The 20,716-nt window shown below is 35.1% G+C and overlaps 1 protein-coding gene across 6 annotated transcripts in view; it reads left to right on the top strand.

The window, feature by feature from the left end:
* The window catches only part of NLG-4 (neuroligin 4), a 142,816-nt gene that overhangs the window by 28,156 nt on the left and 93,944 nt on the right, over positions 1-20,716 (top strand). For 5 of the 6 annotated variants that reach the window (XM_015332673.2, XM_015332666.2, XM_015332669.2 and 2 more), the window contains one exon: positions 20,266-20,621. The exons of the other annotated variant lie outside the window; for it this stretch is intronic. The gene's annotated coding sequence lies outside the window, so the exon portion shown is untranslated. The remainder of the gene's footprint in view (positions 1-20,265; positions 20,622-20,716) is intronic. 6 annotated transcript variants of the gene reach the window in all.

Raw genomic sequence — 20,716 nt, forward strand, 5'->3', positions numbered from 1 at the left:
AATGCTCTCTCTGTCTACGTGAAATTCTCCATAGATGCTATTTGGGGAACGTAAGCAAAGCAAGGAAGGACCGATAGTAATGGCACGTGCACAAACGCGCAAACTGACATTTTACTGTCGCGCGAGGGCCAACCTAAGGGAATATTATCTCTCAAAACATTTAGATAACTACCTTTATAGACATTACAAATAGATGTAAAAGCTTCTAAGAGTCATGTCGAACAGAACGTGATTCTTACAGAAAGTTTTTAGGATTAATACGAATAATAAAAAAACAAAACTAATCGATATTAAAGTATGAAAGTTTCCAAATGGATATCGGCATTATTAAATAATGACCATAAAGAAATAATTTGGACGTTTAACAGTTTCAGTTGGAACGAAACAGCTTTACCGCGCTAACGGGAACGTCAAAGTAGGAAATATGTCATTTACCGGTAACGATCGTTTCGCTCTCTAGAAAAGGATACTTTAGAGGAAAACCTTGTCGCATAAGCTTCTTACGAAAGTTTCAGGACGGTGGATTAAAGGTAACGATCGAGGGAAGGAAAGGGAAGGTAGGAGAAGACCAGGGAATAAGGAAACACCAGGGAAAAAGAGAAGGAGAAAGAGGAATAGGAAAAGGAAAAGGAAAAGGAGGAAGAAGAAGAAGAAGTAGAAGAAAAGGGGCTCAGTTTTCGGATCCCAATGCGACGACGACGACGACGACGACGACGACGACGACGACGACAGGGAAGAACTTTATTATTAAGCTGGCGAGGAAAATGTTCGTAAAAGAATCAACGTCGTTATAGAAATTTTCATTCGCGATCGGGGACGTCTTCGGCAACCGGAAACGGTGTAAATTTTATCCGCTGATCGACAATGTTGCAAACTATTCGAATTCATTGTCTTTAAAACTTGTCACGTTTCAGATTCTATTTAAAACTTGCTAAACTTTCCTATTCCTTCTGCTTTATACTTTTCCTTTTCATAAAAATGTAATCCTTATTCTTCAACTCCGCATGCTCTACTAGAGATTTATAAAAATACACATTTGATAGAAAGATAAAAAAAAACGTGGCTTAAATAAAAGTCGTTAAAAGGATTCATGTCTGTCGATTTGGTAACGTAAGAGAAGACGAACGATGCGTATGAAATTCCACTTTCCACTAACGAGAATTCCGAAGCGGGAAGTTTAACGATTATCGAACCGGACGTTACACTTGTGACAGAAATGTCTCGACTCTTTTCTCTAACGCATCCTTCTTCTCTCCAACGAACTTTTGAAGGAATTTTAATAAATATCTATGTCCCATGACAGGGACAATTTTCACTTGCTTTTGTCATTTTCTAAATTCATTTGAAATCCGTCCAAGATATCTTACCTTCATTGAAGAATATCGATACTTATTAAATTATGTACTTATACGACATTAGAATATCTTAAGAAGATTGATCTCCGATCATGGTCTGAAGTATCGTAAAATGTGAGAGAGAGAGAGAGAGAGAAAGATTCATATTTCTTATTTTTATTACTTTATTACGTAATCCAATTTTATATTAGATAGTTAATTAAATAATTTATATTTGACTTTTAGAATAAATTGAAAACGTATGTAAATCGAAACTATCGGATATAGGAATTTGCAAGAGGTATATGTAGAATGTTTTTCACGCTTTTCTTTTTTTTTTTTTCTTTCCGCCTAACGCATTAGAGCTACTTTCGTTAATTACGGTGCACGATACGGAAGTACCTCTTTATTTAACGCCGTTTTTTACGAGGCTATTATGGGTAACACGTTTTTCCTCGAAGCATTTTGAAAATTCTCTTCTCAAAAAACGTATACCGAACAAGCGGTAGGTATATAGTATGTTTTTATAACATACAAGCATTTTTATGCTTTTCATTTTACAAGCAGAAAATTTCAAAACATACAACCATGAAAATATTATTCGGTTAAAGTACGAATCGAGTAAATTCATCTAAATTTAACTGAAACATATTTGAACCTTTAGAAATAAAAATTGGGGTTCAAATGAAAAAAGGGAATAAAGGATTACTGACCATCGAATTTTATGGTAGCAAACCGATGAGTTTTCTAACTATCTAACAATAAAGTCTTGTAACTTGGTTGCGTTTAAACACAGTTCGTGGTCCAAGTCAGTAGTTCGAAACGGAACCGAATTGTTTTTCGTAAAAGTCCCCCGTAAAATTTGGTATACTTCTGCCGCTGGCAAGTTTTTTCTCTCTCCCTCTCTCTTTTTCTTTTTCTTTTTCCGTTTCTTGTTTTTTTCTTTCTCCCTTTTCTCGAAAGGAGCACAATACAAAAGCAACCACTACTCTAGAACTTTCTCAGCTCTTCTCGCACGCTACTCTGCTTTGGACATTTTTCGAACTTGCTAAAACGTAATTTATAATGTCGCGCTAATGGAAGGAAACTTCCAACGTGGCATAAACAAGAAGCACGTTTCTATAATACACCCTGTACTACTAAGGTATTATCCTAGACATTCTTTTTTTTTTTTTTTTTACTATCTTTCCAATCGACCCTTTTCACTTAATCCAATTTCGAAAGAAACATTTGCTTTTTTTTACTTGGCATAAAATTTACACGGTATTGTTATTTGGCATTAGTAGTTTGTTAATTGATTAATAACACTTTACGTACCATTGTATCTTACTTCTGCTTTTCTGAATATATTACAGGTGTGGTGTTCTCAGCAAAAATTTGCATAGGATTTCGATTACTTCCTTTTACCTCCGCTGGGAGAAATTTGTCAATTAGTCGATCGGTTATCGGGTTATCGACAGTTTTCGGATATCGGCAATACGGTATTAAATTTTGTCTAGGTGTATCTGTTTTTTGACTAATTACTAAAGTTACAACGGTACAACGTGCTTAATCATATTTTCTTTATCATATTCTATTAAAATCGTACAACAATTAACGTACTTTGTTTTATAGATCATTAATTCGAAATAGCGTTAATCGATGAAGAAAAATTGTGTTTTTCTGCATGGCTTACAATATTCATATTTTGATTACCGAAAACTAGTATAGTTTTTTCTTTAATACAAATATTGACGTAGAAAATTACTGCTACGTCGAGCAGTTTTTATCGAAGTTGGATAGGAGAAAGCGGCTACTTTTAGTCGGATATCCCGTATAAGTAGCTTTTCTAAATCTCGCATAGTCAGGCATTTTATATCCACCAAAGAGAGTACATATTGAATAGCTTTGGACGTCAAGTACTGTATATTTATTTTATATAAATCCTAATCTGATCGTAAACATTTAGTTGTTCGATTGTCTTTTTTTCTTTCCTGCAGCAAAAAGAACAAACATATGCAATGAAAGTAATGTAAGAATGCAGGCAGGGGCTATAATACGTTGTGTACCGAAAGAAATTGAATAATCTTTAATTCTTTTCAAGTATCTCGTAGGAGGTATCATTACGAAGCTAACGATAAGAAATCGTTCTACCTTCTTCGAGGGATTTCCTTTTTCCGTAGAAATCACTACCTTCGTAAGGCAATCTATTTTCAGAGCGCCGATATATATCTAACGAGCGTCGTAAACCGAAAAACCTTAAAAGAAGGTTACTCGATTCAGATCGCAAAATTCCCTAAGCGCACATTCCATTTACACATCGTAAATTTAGCGAAAGAGCTGTAATGCAGTAGCAAGATATGTGATTCGTTGCGACACAAAGGACATTATTTTTATTTCCCATAGTGCAATTCTCTATGTTATATTTCATTCAGTTTGATTTTCCTTTGTAATTTTGTAGTAATCTAAAAAGTATATCGTAAATATTTATTACATTTATTTTTCTTTTTCTTTTTTTTTTTGCTACAATAAAATGGAATAAAATCAAATGAAATAAAATAAAAAGGAAAAATATGTATGAGTACGGTGAGTCTTACAAATGGAAAAGAAAGAAAAGTTACATAGAAATACTATCAGTATTGCGAAACATCCGTCGATGTAGGATGTAGCCAGAACAGAAAAAGAGACAGAGATAGAGAGTGAGATGCGAGATTAAATGCACGCCGTGAACAGAGAAACCTAGGGAATCAATATCTACCAACAGAATTCAACTTCAGTAAAAGGGGAAGAAACAGTTTTTCGATTTTTGAATCGGCTCAATGATATTTCGTCTTTTCAAGCCGCAAAAGATCTTTAATATTTTTTCTAATCCTTTTTTATTATTCAATACGTTTTTCAAGCTCGAATAGAAACGAAACAATAAACCAATCCCCACACGGAAACGAATAAAATATTCCATCTCTTTGCCGTCTTCTTTTTAAAACATACTACATATTATTCCATGAAACGTGTCAACTCTTTTCCTACAATATTTAAAATAATTTTCTTTTGTAAAACACACAGTGTCAAAATGAAAATGACATATGGAATTTAAAAGTTGTTGAAAATTTCAAGGCTGAATGTACAAAGTAATGAAATAAAAAAGGTAGAGTAGAAATAAAAAATATATCCTTACTCAGGATTTTGTATATATATATATATATTGTAGGTGATGAAAGCCAAAAACTATCGCGTTATTTCAATATTTTTACGTAGTCGAATTTACAACAGCTATGGGTCATTCGTCTTTTAATCACCCAATGAATCGTCATACGTCGGAAACCATCGAGCTGGGTTATCGTTGTTATACGGATCGAAGCTTGTCCGATCATCCAATAAGCGAGCGTTATTTTTGTGACCACGTAACACGCGAAACGGCGATTCGTAGTCGACAAAAAAAAAAATAAATAAAAAGATATTCGACAAAAAGTTGTATGATCGATCACGACTCGTATTTTCTATATCTGACACGATTCAGCTTTCGATCACGGTCATATATGTCCATCATATTACATGTAGCTAGATAGATATATCGTTGTTATCGTTGTTTCGAAAAATTCACAAATTCCTTTGTTTTTTTTTTTTTTTTCAACGCGTTCTTGAGTAACTTCATCAATTTTATTAATCAACATTTATATTCATATTTTATTCGCATTAAAAATTCCCTTGGAACACACGTTCAGTCCAATCACACAACTGTAATCCCCAAAACTTATAGTCGACAAAATAATGGAAAGTTTCTCGTTTAAATGTAAATTGTATCTCGAAAATTTATGAATTTAGCGTGCGCAGTAGGTGCATGAACTAGAACAAACGCGCACGCACGTGCGTCCTGGATTGTGTGTACATGCGTGTTAGTTTTATCGGGTGTCTAATCGATAACGGTGTTGTATTCTAGCTTGGTATCTTAGTTTACCTACACGGTGCATTTGTTTCCAAACACGTATACATGTATCTGCCGTATATGTTCGAGAGAAAGATCAAAGTCTCTCTAAGCCATAACATCCTACATATTATGTCGTTAATTCCTTATATCAAATAATAACAGTAAGTGCATAGTAACTTTTAAAACTCTAGACAGTTTTCCAAAGAGTTGATTGAAACGATAGTATTACTTTGATTATTTCTGCAAAGGTATATTTTGATGGGACAAGTCTTTGGAAACTGTTTTGTTTGGCACCTTGAAACCGTGTCGATTTGTTCGTTTGTTTGAAAGAACATGTTATGTTCAGTTTAATCAGTACACGAGTAATTACGTTGGCTTAATTGACACTAGGAAAAACGAGGTTCCATCGTGAACGAGGCATCGTGCTGATAGCGTTTCGTTTGTCACGCGGTAGACGCGGTTTCACCATCAACGCCGACGTGTCAGAGGAAAAGGACCTGCTAAAGGTTGGTCAGTTCGGTCTACCTTCGTGGTATATGTACAATATACGATTGTTACGAGTTTTCCGTGTTCGGCCACGTTTTATCGTTCCATCCCCCACGATTCAAATAATGCACGCGGTAATTTGCTCTCCGTGGCTGCTTTTAGTTATCGCGATGGACGCGTTGATCGATTTCCTCCAAACGTTATCGTTCCTGTCGCCGATTCGTTCGTTCGTTCGTTCGTTCGTTTATTCGTTCGTCCATACGTTCGTTTACATAATGGAACCTATAATGTGTAGATATACACGTGTCATCCGTGACACTGGCTAATTTTTACATTTTTTCATTTTTTTCCATTTTCTTTTTTCTACTTTCTTTTTTTTTTTTTTATCCATGTAAATTGAGAGAAACAAGTCGAGGAAAATAATGACATTCAAATCGATCGATTGCCGTTTTATCAAAAGGTACATACACGGCGCATACATGTTGTTTGTAAAAAGTTGACCGTCGATCCAATTTTCTATAAATCAATATGTGCACGCATTTAATACTTTTTCTACTTTTTTTCTCCCCTTTCCTCATAAAAAATAGACTGCTTCGCTAACATATTTTTACTTACACTATTACACTCGCTTTTACAATTTTGTCAATAACTCTGCATATTCCATTGAAATATATGACGTTTCAAATAGAAATAATTGTACATAATACCTTTGTCATGTATCTTGACATGTATCTTGACATGTATCTTGACATGATAAAATTAGGCTTAGCATATCGTATAAAATATAAAATAGGGAAAATAGGGGTGAAAATGTTCCCATGTCGTGGCTCGTAAAAGATAGAACAGAGTGGTGGTCTCTTATAAGGGAACCTTGGAAAATTTGGTTACTTCGGAATACGCTCGTTCGAAATTGATAAATCGCTGCTACGATTGGCTGGCACGTCAGAAAGTTTTCGTGCCATGCTCGGGCAACTTGATGCTTCGAAGGTTCGAAGGTTCGAAGGTTCGAAGGGGAACGCTCGATACCAGACGCCTAGAAAATTATTCACGAAGCGTCCTATGATAATCGCTTGTGACGTTCGATACGTAGTTATCGAAGTTACATGCAACTCATTTTTGTAAAGCTACGACATGACATGGAAATAATTATGAGTTGGTTCGAACAATTTTAGTTTTATCCTCGTTCGTTTTCATAATTAGCTTTTTAATTGAGTAACGCGGTAAAATCCCTTTTAAAATAATATAATATTTAGAAAGAGAGAAATAAAGAGAGAGATTAAAGTTGATGACGATAATTATCATCAGTGGTCACTACAATAAAAAGAAATTCATTGAAATTCATGGCAATGGACAAGTTTTCTCAATTATTCCCAACATAAATAAAAGAAAATAATGGAACCGTAGCTAAGCTATTATAATATTTACATTTTAAGCAGATAACATTAACTAATTAGTCTCCAGGTAATAATGATAATTGAAAGAGGCTCGAAATTGGTAAAAATATGACAGTGGTAGTACGAAAATAGCTCTATTAGTGATTAAAGCCTTTACCAGGCAGACACACATTATGTACATACACAAGAGCATACACGCGCAGTAGTAGTCAGCTCGATTATTGGTCAGGCACGTATTTAGCGACTCTGGATTAACCCTTCACGTTCCGAACATTTTTGGCAAACATTAATGGTCAATTATGCGTATTTACGCATACTTGCTTGTCGATGATAATGCTTCCTGAAAAAAAAAAAAATAATAATATACCCCAAGTTATTCATGTAAATCTTTATCATGGCATAAGGAAAGTATTAAGTATTAAAAAGAAAAAACAGAGAGTTAAGATTAAGTTGTGACATTAGATAAGGGATTTAAATGTTTAACGCGTAAATCCTAGCAAAGAGGACCCTTTCGTGCTATTTCGGACGACGTTAATGTTTAACAACAATATTACCTTCTTAACTTCCTCAGGCCTGATTCACATGCGTGCGTGTTCAGCATTTATTACCTACCGAATAATAAATGCTTTTCCTTTACGAGCAGCGAATTTGCCAAGCAATTCAATAATACTAAAAGCATTAACTTAACTCTTGATGTAATACAAATTAGAAAATGATTGATTCGAATTTTTGCGATTTGTATTAAATTAAAAGGACAGCTTTTCAAAGCCCTTATCTTCTCGACTGACTAATTAAACTCGAGATATTATAGCTACGTAGCGCGAAATGATTACTTCGCTTCCTTGAGAATGAATAAGCTCTCGCGAGCTCGAGTACGAGTACGAAGACAGTGGATAAGTGTCTACGTTCTACCACGGATAATACTGCCATAATTAAGGACCCTCCTAACAGCGAGAGAGTAGAGTTTCCCTAGATTCACTTTCGAAGACTCGCGCGATGGCGTCTTCCGTCGGGAATTCATCGTTCCGGTTTCTGTTTCTGATTTAAGGAACACACGTAGATATTCAAACAACTTCATTTGGATTATCTTATTACTCTTACCATAAAACATCTGCAACGTTTTTTACCATTGGCGAATATTTTCCATTTTTCTTAGGATAATTTTATCCATTCGTTTGTTAAAAAAAAAAATATAAACATGTTCTTTGAAATTTTGTTCCATTTAAATGATCCACCTTCTATATTACACGTCGCTTTCTATACTCGTCGCTTTCGAATAGACCGAAAGAGACGTTGATGCAAATATCGATTTTTCTCACGTGGAGTTGGTACAGCTGGATGAATGCGTAGGAAAAAGAAAAAGAAGAGATAGAGAATGAGAAGATACATAGTGACATTGCAAATCTTCCACGCTGAAGTCGAGACACGAGTGAATGTATGTACACACGACACAACAAAGTAGAAAGATATGCAAAACAAACCGCTCACGTTTTATGCAAAAGGTTTTCTCTTCAACTACAGATTCACTTCTTGTGTTGTTCTTATCGCACGTACGATAGTCTTTATTATTTATTTACTTTAAAGGTAACTCGCTGAGAGAACGGCAATAACAAAAGCTACGCAAGTGAGTTAAAATAATGACCAAAAAAAAGAAAAAAATCATGACAAAAGGGGGCCGGAATCGACATCGAATGTTACCCTAGTTGGGCGCTTTTTTTTCTTTCTGCTCCTGCGGTTTACCCTGCTTACCTTAAGAACGTACCTAGGGTATGATAACGGAAATACGCGACGACGTAAAAGCTCTTTGCTCGAAGACTGAAAAGGGTTTCGGACGTTGACGTTTCTGCAAAGGTGAATTTGCATCACGGAAAGATCTCTTTGTCTCGTGAAAAGATGAACGTGTGCGAGGACTGTGAATAACGTTACAATTTATCGTTTTATTTAACACTAGACACTGTAAAATCATAATAACCACATTGAATTTATTTGAATATATGAACGCAGGAATATAACATTTAAATACCTAAGATATATGCCATATACTTTTAACTAAAACCCTTCACGACATTTAATATATTATATATTATGAATATAATTATCCATGTCTGCGTGTTTGTCGATTATTTTATTACAAACGCATAGATTTCGCATAGATTTCGCATAATGTGCAACGATCTTTAAACTATTACAATAATTTTTGGTTGTTTCTTAAGCATTTTTATTATTCCTCTTCAGGTTGTTGGCCTTCGATCGATACACCTTTCAACGTGGGTGTTCCATCATAAGTTCGTATCATGGTCTCTGACCTCGTATACACTCTCTGCGCTTAGTGTTGAATTGTGAGGTTATTAATCATCGTTCTTTGATGGTTCTACATTACAACCTACGAAAAAAAGAGTGACGAGAGGGTTCCACGATTTCTGTTGGAGTTTTCGAATAAACAGAAGAACATCGTGACTGTGTTATTTTGTTGTTTTGATCTATCTTAAACTATTCCTAATTTTACAATTGTTATTATTCGAATCGATAAAATATCAAGTTTCAATGGATAATAATTGTAATCGTAAGAAGAAGCGTTATTCTCATAGTTTGGTTAGATCGGAGTGGCAAGGGCTCTCGCTCTCTCTCTCTCGCTCTCTCTCATGTCTCTGGAATTAAACTGGCTAGTTGGAGAAGATCTTTGTCGGTGATAGTTTGGCACGCTATCACAACCAAAATCCGAACTCAAACTTGCTGCAAACGCAACGAACGGTTCGTGAATGTTTGACCGCACAATATTTGATAGCGCACAGTTAGATATCTCGATATTCTCGGTTCTAATCGCGGGTCGAGCGAGATAATGGCCGGGAGAAGCAACGCATCCAATGTTGCTCCTCCGACACGTTCAAATGCAATGTTATATGCGGGCGTTACCTATATCCTCTATCCTCCTAGTATTTGTGCGTTTCTACCGTCCACGCACATATGTAAGTCTAGGGGATATTGCGGGTACCTGTACGAACGTTACCTTCCTCTATTGCATTGATTCGGTGTTTGTTTATAAGCGTTAGACATACGAGAGAGGCAGGTAAATTTGAAGCACGACAGATGCATTCAATGTTTGACTATATCTTCGAGCATTAATGAATTCAGATTGAATAGGATGAGCTTCCAAACTAACTCCTACATTTGAGGAATTTCTGTTAATATCTAATAAGAGAAACTAACTTAATATATTGTAACGAGAGAGATTACGGCCTTCAACAACAACAAAATAATACAATCCTATTTTCTAATCGAGATTAAATATATTCTACATATTTATAAATGAATATTCTTAGAAATGTAGAATTCAACTAGGTTCCATAGTAGTTAATGGAAATCGGCTTCTTCGATAAGCGTTCGAATTTGCGTGCATAGTCATGGACGATCTGCCGACCAGATAATTACCAATAGTTCCAACTTCTCTTTGCGAGTTCTACCTTGCGAGCATGCATACCATTTTCTCATATTCAATATTTGAAATTTTCACTAAATTATTTCTAATATGCATATGTACGTTCCATAGCAGGATAGCATTAAATAAGATCTTTACTTTTTTATATATATATTATCGTTAAACATGCTACTTTCTTTTTCTTTGTATAAGCGTGACTAAAGAAGTTATTAACATACATTACTCGTTACCATATTAGCATAGCTATAAGGGTATCATTCTATTCAAGCATGTAACATTGAAATTACGTCTACATTTTTTCATCATAATCCTGAGATTGAAAATCTCATTAAAGGATCATATTTTATAAGAGCCATATCCTGATAACTCATTAAATATAAATCCATTGAGATTGAATCGATATAGGAAGAGCAATAGATATCTACTGGGATTCATTAAAAAACGGGAACAAAAAAATTGTTAAAGGCTTAAATATAGCGCACATTCAAATATTAATATATGAATAAATTAATTTTAAATAGAATCGAAGTATATTAACGAAAGTAGTAGATAGAAAAGTCGGCTAATTTTTATTTCAAGTAACTCGTAAAAAAAAATAAATTAAAAGTTATATTCATTTATACAATTTGTAGAAAGGAATTGTCATCGTGTAAAAAGTTATAGATAAAACTTACGGTCACAAAGTGAACAAAAAAATGTAATTAAAATTTTGCGGATAAGGTAAAACCAGAGAGAGAGAGAGAGAGAGAGACTAAAATAATAATTGGGGAAGTTAGAAAAAAAAAAAAGAAAAAAGAAGAAAGCTATCCAGTTTCCTCTTTCGAGCGTAAAATCGCAAAAACGAGTAGGTAGATATGTTTTTCTATTTTTGCATCGTCTTCGGGTTTATCGCAGAACGAGAAGAGGAGTGCAGGTTGAGATACTCGAGGCTATGGGCTTCCTTTCTGGCTCATTAGACGAAGATATAGGCACGTTCTCGCGTCATCGTGGTATCTAGTTCCTGGGATTCTCCTCTCTCTCTCTCTCTCTCTCTCTCTCTCTCTCTCTCTCTCTCTCTCTCTCTCTCTCTATCTCTCTTTGGTATAAAAGAGGGTCTTCGTGAGAGGAAACACGAAGAGTCACGTACGCGCTTTGGACAAGAGGGACCTCGTATTGCTAAGGAAAAGCTTTCCCAAAGGAGAAGACACTGGCCAAGGAAAAGGAAACTGCTATCTCACATACACACATTTATACGTTTCGTGGGTTGGACGCCAATGGCAGGTTACGATTATAGCCGACCTCTTCTATGTGTACGACGATAGAACCTATTTGTGACGTCGGAAATAACGTGTGAGACCAAAGGCAGAATACTGCACGATGTGTTTGTTGTTAAGTAGAAATGAAAGATTCTATTCTCTGTAGAAATCTTTATTTAACTTTTGATAAATTATAAAAGGATAGTTCTACTACGATACAATATATTTATTGAATATGACAGTCAATACAATCGTAAAATAGGCTTCTACGTTACTCTTAAGGTTCTTCATAATTCTTTTAAGCGCAGTTAGCTTCAAAGGGTTTCTAATACCTACATACCAAGAATGTTGCAATCGAGTTAGAAAATATCTTGCAAGGTTTTTAAATAAAGCGTTCAAATGAAGTCAAATAATTATTTGGAATAATGCGAATTGTTGTTTCTGATTATTTAACTAATGTAATGAAGCATTATTTAATTACAAAATTGCATTAATAGACATTCTAATTAAATTGAAATAGAGATTAATTAAAAGATCTCACAACGAGTTGTTGATTCTCTATTTTATCTCTCATTTATGCGCATTGCCTCGTAAAATATCTTTCTCGTATTCCACGAAAGATATTATATTTTCTTTTATTTCCATTCATTACATTTATTTCAAGTGTAACAAAAGAAATTACCAATACGTGATATCGATCGATTATTCGTTTTAATATACATTTTTCCTCTCTTCAACTCACTTCTACTCGTTTCCCACATTACCATTTCATCTGATTGAATTTCTTGTCTCTTTTAAAAATAACAGAAAGTATACACGTGTCCAAACGTGACGACGAACGTTGAAAAGTGTTCACGTTGTGTGTATTGCATACATGTAAGGGAGAACGACGATGAAACGGTATACACACGCGGAAGGGAATATTAATTAAAAAATCGCACGATTTATTACGTTTTTCCCATTATTTTTCTATTATCGTTGGACAGGCCGTTGGCTTTTGTGCGAAACAAAGCATCCCAGTGGTCTTTGTTCGTGTTGGACGACACCCTCCGTTGGTTCGTGACAATTCTTGCCTCTCGCAACTAAAAAAAGAAAAAGAAAGAAAAAGGAAGACCAAAAAGCAACAACCGAAAATAAAAAAGGGAAAAGGAGAAAAGACGAAAAGGAAGAGAAAAGGGAAAAATAAAAAAGAAAGAGGGATGCTCGTGAGTTAATTAGACGCTACGTCCAGGGCGCTGAGTAATTTTTCTTTCGCAGTATCATACGCAACGGCTCGCTTCTCGTACATCCAGCCAGGAAATACAACGACAAACTAATGTCTCCTAATTTATTTGCACCCTTCCTTCGACTCATTTACCATCTAACTTCACGACCAACTCGTAGCGTTATATACGCGATAGGATGCTGCCTGCGATGGATAACACGTCGCTTTTATGTCGTAGCATAAAAATGAATGCAAATCTTGTCGTTCGCTCTCTTCAAGCGTATCCCCCAACGCCAACGCGTTTTAAACTACCACGTAAATGTAATAATGTATCGTATAAATATAATAACACCGATAGAGTGCTTTCAAAGACAATTTAGCGGATCGCGAATACAAGCATGTACTCGTATTTAATAATCGTCTGGATAAATATATGTAAAAAAAAAAAAAAAAAAAGAAATGTTTGAAAGCTTTGTAAAAAGTTCGTAGAACGTTGTAAATCTTGATAGGATAGAATAGAAAAGGAATAGGTAACCGGATGCGTAGGAGTGGCTGTGAGATATGCACGTTGTCAAATCTCTAGAAGTTTGTAGAAAATATTTTTCAAGCCGTTATATCTTTTCGACGATAAACTCCCCAACGATGGAAAGGTCAAAGCTAACTAAATGCGCGATTTTCGTAAATCTCCTCGGCATTCAATTCCCGACCTCTTCCAGGCATGAAATTGAAAGGAGCACGACTCGATGTTTGTTGCTCGAGCATTGCTTCCTCTAAGTGGAAGGATTGCGCTATCGAACTACCATTGTTGTCCACTCGAGTTTCCTCTCTCTTCCCAATATGGCTACCATATAGATTCCGTTTGGTAATCCTTGAAAACGTCAACTTCACTATCGTACGCTCGATCAACGATACACAGTGAACAACAATTTCTATTTCAAGATAACTTGCTAGAAACTTAACGAATGCGAACGATATTTTATAATAGTTTAACGAAGCAACATCAACCATAACGCGATATATTTTTCATACCTTTACTCGATTATTCGAATCGAGTTTGTAGTAGATAGCATTAGCATCGACCTGTCATCCCGATCGATAGCACTCTCTGCGTAAAAGTAATAAACTTTAAAATAGCGTCATTCAAAACGTGGAAGACCGTACGAGATATCTCGTATCGTAAAAAATACACCAAGTTAAGAGAAATATAATGATATATATATATATACATATATGTTCGTGTAGTTTCGCAGTACATGCGAACCGTGACTACTGGAACGAATTCTATGTAGAAAAAGATAAAAAACATTCCATAAAAATGTTCCGTAGCTACGCACTTACAATTAATTAAATATGTATATATAAGTAAGTACATCCAATACGATCTCTTTTCGGAATTACTGCAGATTTTATTCAGTTTTATGAATTTCATTTAGTTTAAGAATAGAATAACCAGAGTTAAATAAATGTTAACTAAGTATTAGTCTTTGAAATGATTGTGAAAGATAAAACACCGTGAGACTCGCACATTCCTAGTGATTTTGTGCATCGCTCTAATCATAAATAAAAGTTTAGGGATTTTCTCTTGTGCCTACCTTCCTTTGGAAGCAAACAAATTGTGCTCTTTTGCAATAGGCGCGCTTCTCTCGTTGCGCTACACTTAACGTTTGACTTTTGCCTTTTCTCGCTTCGCTCGTTTTTCAACGTTGTTAGCTCTTACTCTACCACCTACTCTCCCGCTCAATTTCCGTCTTTACTAAGTTTCAACTCGGAACTCTAGCAAGTTGAGCATCTCGTGAGAGAGAGAACCTTCAAATTGTTAAATAATCCACTCATTTGGGATGCTGCATCAGATGGTTAGGTAACATTTTTCCTATGCATTTTTTACAAACGCCACAAAAAAATATCGATCCTTGGTAGAAGCATTAGTATTTGTAATTTTAACCAACTAATATAGTTAATGAATAAACGATAGAGTAGCATCATTTAAATAAGTACACACTAGGTAGAAAGAAAAATATAAATAAAAGGGACACTTTTAGAATGAAACAAAACTTCTCGATCATTTACAAACCTTAACGAGAAAACCAGTACATATACACACAAGCTCGTTGAAACCTCGCGACTAAAGAGGGTCGACAAAAACCGACTAAATTGTCCAGTTTCGATTTGTCAGAGTGGAAATTCCAACAGTTAAATGTAATACGTGTGTGCGTATGTGTTTCCATGTCCGAATTTGAACGAATAATGGAAAGTAAATGGAAAATTCCAGACGAGAAAAGTCCCTGAAGTAAAATTCCACGTATTTCTGGTAAAGACAATGTTAGTTGGCGTATTTCTCTCTTTCTCTCTCTCTCTCGGTTTTTGACTGCACCTACGAAACCCAAATTTGTTACATGTGCTTCTTTTATATTTTATTTTGATGTTGTTTCATTTGCAACGTAACGTTTTCGTGCATGAGCTTTTTAGGCAATAGTTACGATGGTCTTTATGATGGTGCAAACCTAAGAAAATGAACAAAAGGATTTTACTGTAATACTTAGCCAAGTTTCTTGTTACTTTCGGAGTAGAGAAGTGACTTTGCCGTTATACAATTTTAAAGTGATACGTGTAAAAGATAAGTAGAAGTATGGTAATACGTAAATACGTTGCTGATCAAAAGTTTGAAAATGAGTTTACCTGTACATTTAATCGATGAAATATTGAAAAGTTTTCAATAAGGAATCAAAAGATTAAAGACAAGATACTTAAAGATCAAATTATTTTTTTAAACAAACGTTCAATTATAATATAATACATTTCTCGTTCGTTGGTTCAATATAAATTTAAAGCTCACGTTTTTAATATAAGTGTATTCATTTGATCAGATTATTTAAATTAACTATGTGCACAAAGAACGTCGATAAAAATTTCGACGAATCGTTGAACTATCATATCGTAATAAAGTGACGCTTACGTATAACAACCTCCCCATCGTGTTAGCTCGAATCTATTAATTAATCTAATTAACTTAATTAAAAGCTGAGCCAAGACCGCTTGTAGGCGAGCAGAGAGAGAGAGAGAGAGAGAGAGAAAAAAATAGGAAGACACTGTGCAGAGAAACGTAAAAGAGGACGATTTATGCTTCCGGCATCCGCTACGATTTTCAGCGATCTTTCCAACGTCAGAATCCTCTTAGTTACTAATTACGAATAACGAAGCGACTGTCGGAAGAAGTCAAATAATTAATTCCTAGCGAAAAAGTCATCGCAGTGACGACGAATTGACGGGTAATAATATTAGCGAAAGAAAGATTTTGTAGTATTCTGTATCGAGTTACAGTTTGATTTCATCAAATTGGGAAAGAAAAAAGAATTGAACGGGTAAAGATTTGCGAATGCGTTTTCAGTAATTTGACCTTATGTGTAATTAACCGTTTTCGAGGTAGCAAATATTCCCAGTTCGTATGAATTCAACGGTTAAAAGTCAACAATGACTAGAATAGCTTTTCCCTGGTGCAACGATATTTCGCTTGCGGTAGACCAGAGTCACTATGTCTACTTCAGATCGTAATAATAGTCCACGTTAACAGGAGCACGCGAGATGTCTCGAGGGCCTGTGCTCAAGTTTGATGTATCGAATGATTAAAAACGCCCGCGATATGGAACTACGCCAATATATCTACATTGATATTATATCTATATTGAAAGATTGTAGTAGCTACTTGCATATTTCCTTCCCTATTATGCTTATATTCGTTTAGATCAAAATCCTTTCATAAAATAGATGAAAATTAGATAGATTTGGTAGATCTAATAGACAAGAGATATTCGAGAGATCAATTAAATCTCGAAGCAATTTAAAAGCTAATTTCATTTACGTTTCGTAAAATAGGAACATGGAACATCTGATGTGCAAAACGGATAATGTAAAAGATAATAATATTAATAATAATAATAATAATAATAATATACTATACACACACGGAAGTATGAAATTACGCGAAAGCACGCAAAGTAATTTGCAGCTACGTTTTAATTTGGCACGGTTCGGGTGGTATGTTATACCAACCGGGAAGAGAAGATGCAGAAGAAGAAGAGTTGCGAGAGTTGGCGCAGGCACCATCGTTTCTGTCTTTCGTGTTTTCAGAGTTCACACTTTTACACGACGGCACACTGTTGTTTAATTGCATTTACAAGAGCCCGAGCTCACACTAATATACATATTACTAGGCTGATTAAAGGCAGCCGGTCCGTCGAAACAGTGCACAAATTCCGCGTGCATGGACAAATATGAAGAAGCTCGAAAGCAATTTTCACGGTTAGATTTATTATTTTCGTGGAACAAAAATATATAAGTATATCTAAGTACAATATAGTAGTGTTAAATCGTCAGCTTAAGTTACTATAATCACCGGCTATATCACTCGTCATACCTTAGCTTAATCGTTCCGCTGATATTCATTATCGATCAGGATTATTATATTGACGCTTGTGTTCGCGAGTTACACGGATTTGGAGGCTCCCCGAGGTACTTAGGAGTTTACGCTTCGTTCATTTATTGAGTTACATGCTAATCGAGTTTTAAGCAAGTTATGGTTTATAGCAAGAGTTGCGTGCGCGTACATATATCCTCCGCCATTTTATAGCTCACTAAAATGAACGAATTTCAGCCCTCATTTTATTGTTTCACTATTTAGTATATTATGAGTTCTCAGTAAGCGTAGATTTATTCCTTGTTAAGGAAGGTCTCTTATAGTTCTTTCAAATGATCACTATTTTATGCTAATTTATTATATTATATCAATTCTACAAATTCTTCTTTAACTTTATTCGTAGTCATTTGTTATTCGAAACAAGAATGTTTTTTTTTTTCCTTTTTTTTTATAGGAATAATTTATAGCGGATATGTAAAACACGAAATGTAATAAATAAGAGAAGAAAAGAATCGCGTATATGCATGCGTGTAGTATCATTTCGAAGAAAGGGTAGAAAAAAAAAGAAATGGGTTCGTTAAAATTCGGGGAAAACAGTTTGTTATTTTGAAAATAGGAAATTCGTTGAAAAGGTATTGAATCGTAGTAGGTGGTAGTGGATGGTCGTAGCTGGGATGGCCGCAGTTTTGAAAGAACGGCTGACACGGATTTTTCTCAGCATTGCTAGCCCGATGATAAATCGCGTCGCTTATCGTCGCTGACATCGTCTCGGTCGTGCGTTTAAAAGCTTAAAGAGCACTGATCGTAAAGTGTTTTTCGCGGATCGTGTAAGCGCACAGAGGAATCGATTGTACGCTTTTCCATGATGGTTCGTAACTGAAAAAGATTGAAAAAAAACGGGGAGAAGGGTGGGAAAGGAGGAGCCTTGATGAGAAGAGAGAAAAAAACTAGGTGTTCCTTGGTAAAACGGAGTTATCTAAGGCCATACGTTTAAACGTCCAAATAATTTCTCTCCTTTCAATCACACACACACACACACACATCTCGCCGTTCTAAATATTGTCATTTTAACTAGCGCAAATCTATCTTGCATTTGTAATAAATAGACAAGAGACCTGACTATCAATCATTCAAGTCGTTTTATCGTAAGAAAAGTTTACTTCGATTATTTATTTTTGCGGTTAAGTCTTACCAACCATAACCTTACTAATTTAATTGGAAAAGTTGAGCTCTGGCGAGGTTACCGTCTTACTACTCCCCCACATCGTCGAGCCAATGTATCGACTCGCTCGGCGATTATGACAGCTAAAGCTTCGCGAATCTCGGTACGCCTTCGGCTAGTAATTACATTCGAATGGAGCTAATTACGTTTGCCGTCTCTTAGCAATGATAATCCCTTCGTTTGTGTTATCTCTCGATCAATTTCGAATGAGTTTTCGCGAATGTTACGCGTGTTTTCGAGCAATCCTCCACCTCTCTCTCTCTCTCTCTCTCTCTCTTCTCTAAGAGGTCCTACTAATAAGAGTTTAATGAGAGCGAATAAACCACATAATTGTTCTCTACCTACTCTCTCTCCCTTAATGATCTTCCTTCGTTCCTGTTCATCGGCTGAAGTTTCTTTACCGAACCTACCTACGTACCACGTTATTTTGCTGTTATGGAAATAGCTTATTCGATTTGACGTTAATTCCTGTGCTTAGTAATTAATTTCACGGTTATCGGATTTATCTTGAATTCCTCTTACGTCGATGCATTATGTTAAAAGTGATACCCCTACTATTGTTACAATTATTTGAAGTTTTCCTTGCAACGAAATATTCACATATAAATTATATTATAAGTTTGACGTTGTGTAATTTTTGTGGTCTTCACGTAGACAGGGAGAGTTTAGATAGATTGAGATTTAATTTACACTTTTGCGAGAGAGATAGAGAGATAATAGTTTATATTATCACTTTTAATCGTGCGTTATGCTAAATTGTTTCCCATATAATGTAGGAAAATAAACGTGTGATGTTAAATAAATGCCGATCTTGTAATTTCCTCTTTAAAGATATTCAATTTAACAAACAAGTTGTAAGATACGACTTTGTAACTAATTAAAACTGTCTTGGAAAGGATTTCCTGCAGCGGAAAATTCGACGTTGCTTTACTTTAGAGAAATACCAACTATTTATGTTAAATTTTAATCATGCCGACGTGCACGTCTTCATATTTTCCAAACGTAGTACCGTGTGCTACAGTTAAGAAACGATTTATTCAATCTAACATGATAAATACATATTTTTGTTTCTATTCAACAGTCGTACTGCTTATTTGTATTATTTCTTATCTTCATGTCGCAGTCAAGCTCGAAAAATCTGCATAACGTCAATTTCCATGCAAATTCTACTCGTAGATAATTAAGATGATAGCTAGAAAAAATTGGACATTTCACCCCCAATTAAAGGATTACGAGTTTCATTCGAATAATGCAAAATTATAATAGTATTAAATATTGTACGCGTATAGGCATCTAACTCGCTTAAAAATAGAAAAAATGAGAAGAAGACAGAATGACAGACAGGATGAAAAAAGAGAGGAGAAATAAGATAAGACATGAGTGCTTAAAACAGACGAGAAGGGCAACACTCGCAGAGATATAGTCACGTACGCCGTCCTTCTGAATAAATTTAAGATTCTATTTTACAACGTTAGACTCCTTTTTTATTTTTTATAAGTTTCCCTTACAGAAATATCCAAGTTATTAGATCATAAATTTCTTCCTATTTTTTCCGTAATGCTACGTTTATTGTAAGTATATGTGTATAATGAAAGTTTAATTAAATATTAATACCTTGTAATATTTTGTTATTTTTCAGCTTACGAAGAATTACTTGAGCGTGATTTAATATTCAACATCGAATAATGAAACGAGAAAGATGAGTAAGTTAAAACGTTGACACAGGTGAACAATCTCAAATTTGCTAATAGACTAATCTCGCGATACGTGATATGAATCAAAAGGAAACTCGTGTAGGTGTTAGACTGAAAAAATTTCTAACAAGGTCCAATCGATCATCGATAAACGATATTTTAATTCGATCAGTTCGGAAGAAAAGTGCGAGAGCTAAAATGCGATCGGTGAAAATCGCAGCCTTACGAGAGTCCACCGGCTGCTAAATCTTCGATAGAAGTAGCTGAAGCAGTTAATTGAACTCGATGATCGGCTCGAATGGTAAGTTTTGGAATAACAAACTTTAACTTAAGTAATATCTTTTCCTTATCCACCAGACGGTGAGCTAAACTTTGAAAGACTATGAAAACGATTAT

Source organism: Polistes dominula, unplaced genomic scaffold, assembly GCF_049000335.1.
Source record: "Polistes dominula isolate Pdom_NZ unplaced genomic scaffold, Pdom_raw_medaka contig_80, whole genome shotgun sequence".
In the NCBI taxonomy this organism is placed as follows: Eukaryota; Metazoa; Arthropoda; class Insecta; order Hymenoptera; family Vespidae; genus Polistes; species Polistes dominula.